Raw genomic sequence first — 3,618 nt, 5'->3', positions numbered from 1 at the left:
CTTTGTGTGGGTGTCGAGCTTGTTTTAAATGTGGCAGAAGCGAATCGCCATGCTTTGCCGTTTCTCTATCGATTCCTCACTTTCTTTATATCTGGGTGCATTGATGTGACTGCTTCTAGTCTGGGTTCGGTGCATTCGGAGATAGCTTCTGTACAGCTCTACAAAAGCACATGTTGTCAATCGTAGTGTTAGTGAAACCTTACCTCGTCTCACCTGCATCTAAATGTAACTGTCTTCGTCTCTTTTGGTACCCGCTTGATCAACGCTCTCGTTTTACCATCTTGCCTCGTTTACTGGTTTGGTTGGTATGTGACCTTGTCACCCTGCGGGCAGAGCACAGGCCTGTAAATGACTTTGTCAGCTGTTGTGATGGGTGTGTTGAATGGGAAATGGCGGTCGGTCCTTGTGATTGGTGTTTGTGTGTAACCACGCCTATCTTTCTGAACGTTGTGTATACCCCATTTTAAAGACTTTCTCGTATATGGGTGTTCTATTCATGCATACATACGTACGAGCTCACATGTACCTGTATCTGTGACTCGAGAGACCAGACAGCTCTTTAGCTCCAAAGTTGACCCATGAGTGTAGCAACCTACACTTATAAAAGATATATGCAGTTTGATTTATTGCAGCATTTGCAGTGCCGTTAATTCCATTGCAAAATAACGTTTCTTATTCCGATAATGCTGTCTTCTCTCACATAGCCGTCAGACCCTGCCCCTTATTCTCACATACTGCTTCCCTCTTCTGTGACCCTTCTGCACATTCACTGCCCCTGCCTTCCACCTTATGCACGCCCCCTCTGCACCCTGCCCCCTCTACTCACACACTGCTCCCTTTGCATCCTGCTCACTTTGCTCACACTCTGTTCACACACACCCCTCTCGGCTACCTGCCCATTCTTCTTGCTTACACTCTGCCCTCGCTGCAGTCTTGCCCAGACACAGAAGTCTCTGCCACTTCTGCTCAAACCGCATCCTTTGTGCTCCCTGCCTGTCACACAATTTTCCCCCTCTGTCTTCGATCTTCTCAACTCAGACAGTGACATCTCTGCTCACTGTCCCTCTTCCTCACACCGCACTCTCTGCTCCTTCTCTACATGCTGCCCCCTCAGGACCCTGTCCCTTCTGCATGCGCTCGGCCTTTTCTGCTCCCTGTCCGTTTTGTTCGGACTGCTTTGTGTGCATCTTGTCCCTTGTGCTCACACGCTCCTTCCAGCAGCCTGCTCCCTTAGCGCCTTAACGTCTCAGGTCTCACACTACACTCCCTGCTGCTGCTCACACACCGTGTGCACGCCCTTGCACATATACTGCCCACTGTGCTTAAAAACTCTTACAACCTCTGCTCACCCACTACCCTATTTAGGTTCTGACCTTTTCCACTCGCACACTGCACCTTGGCCACTCAGCTTATTCACTGCCCTCCCTCACCCTGCTCCCTGCCCCTTCAGCACACACGATCCTAATGCAAAGTCGGAGCTGAAATATTTCTGGAGCCCAAGTCCCTATACCCCACAGATCTTGGCGCTTATGGGTGCAACTGAGCAAGCTGCACACACCATGATAAACACGCTGATCAAAATCAGCAACGGGTTCTACATATGATTCTACCCTCCCAAAAGATGGTAATTACTGCATTCACAGCTGCATTTGCCCCCACACTCAGTATAACGCCCATGTGTCCTCAAACCCCTGGGAACTGGTAAAACTGAAATGTAGGTCAAATACACCTTCAGTCTTGTGCTCTGATGGGAAGCAAAGACCCTAATGCAAATCCGAGCGCTTTGTAACCTTGCAAGCTGTATGCAGAGGTATATGAATACTGCAAACAAATCTCATTGAAAATCACTTAACAGCCTTGCTAGAAGTCTGGAAATCGCTAAACAACAAGTTAGTTGCCTTTGGTAACGCATTATCTGGTAGAGAATCTGTCTAGCTGCAGATTGCTTACCTGACACCTGGGAAGTTCAAAGGTAAGGAATCGGCAGCTAGAAGTCTCTATCAGATTAACCAAAGCAACAGAATTACGAAAGAGATTCAGACGGTTACTAGATATTGTTTTGTTCGTCAGTCTGTATTTTTTTTAATGATGCTACAAAGGATTATGATAAGAAACATATCAGTGTTCGAACTTGAGCTAACATTCTGGCAAAGGACAAAGACGTGTTCTTTCTTGACCCCATGTATCTTAACCCCTTCGACGCTCATGACGAGCTGGGCTCGTCATGGCGTAGCCTCCTCGCACGCTCATGACGAGCCCAGCTCGTCACGTAAAGTGCGGTTTCGCAAAACCCAGCGTACGGGCGGAATTCCGCCCGCACGCATGCGGTTAAAACCAATTCGAGATTCTGCCTCATCTGATATTTCTGGAAAATACTTGGTACCCATGGTTGTAATCCACTGCTAGGAATTTATCCAATGTAGTCATAATAATGGAATGAGACTAGTGGCTTGGTCTGGTGGCAAATGCATTCACGGCAGGCAGGGGTCTGTGTATGATCTCATGGTAACCGGTTTCAATCTTAGAGGGTCCACTTGCCCCTTCTTCCATTGGAGATCGATTAAATTGCTATCATTGAGTTTGGTAACAGTGAACATCTGTTCTTTCAGTGGCAAGATACCATTTTTGGTAAACCTGTGCTTTATAAATGCACTATGGCCAGGTACGGCCTAGACCCCCTCTTCCTAAGACTACAACCGCATGGCCCCTTTTACTGGTGCCATAAAATTACCCGCCTCCCATTGACCCCTAAGGGGGCAAATCATTTATCACAAGGGTTTTTTCTTTTGGAGTAGGGGTCGTTAAAACCCCGGCCGTATTTTTTACAAACTAATAATCAAAACATTTTTATATACATAATAAACACGATACGCAGAAAGTCCATTGTATTATATTGATTAAATTGATAGGTACATGTCATATTGCTAACCTTAACATATCTCTAATACATGGACATTCCTTAATCAAATAACGTTTATTTTTCTGTGTATCCCTATTTTGAGCCTACGGCAAGGTCAATGACTGGCGCCAGATCTTGATCAGACTATGCCCGCAGATCAACCGGAGTGCGCATGCGCAGGAGGGGCACATTCACTGGGATGGTTCTTCTCCCCCGAGCATCCCCTACACCCTGCAGATTATATCCATAAGGGGCCCTTGCAATTATGCGCAGTTTACTTGCGCCCTTGTGCACATGTGGGGTGGCCAACCAGCCTACTGGAAAGCGTAGCTCCCCTCCCCCGTACCCTTCCAGCCAACCGGCTGTAACTGCCCCTGGATTTCCATGAGAGACCACTTCTCCCTCCCCCTTGGGCGACCCCATTCAAGAATGGCGCCGCCCTCTAAGGACCTTACATTTAAAGCTCACCAATCATGGCCTTACTGCCACAGGCCTGCATAGTTGCCCAACTATCAACCCCCTACCCCCCACAATGCTCCATGAAAGGTCATGTCCTGTCTCTGAACCCAACTAACCAAGCCAGAAGGTTTTCCATAAAGATTTTGTTACCTAGTTTGGACAAATGGACGCCGTCTTTTAAGAAACACGGCTCCCCCCGATGCACCCATGGGCAATCGTCTCTAAATGTGGAGCCCTGAACAACCTTTCCATTTTGTTGT

This window comes from Lissotriton helveticus, chromosome 7 (assembly GCF_964261635.1).
Source record: "Lissotriton helveticus chromosome 7, aLisHel1.1, whole genome shotgun sequence".
Classification (NCBI taxonomy): Eukaryota; Metazoa; Chordata; class Amphibia; order Caudata; family Salamandridae; genus Lissotriton; species Lissotriton helveticus.
This window is presented reverse-complemented; position numbering follows the sequence as displayed.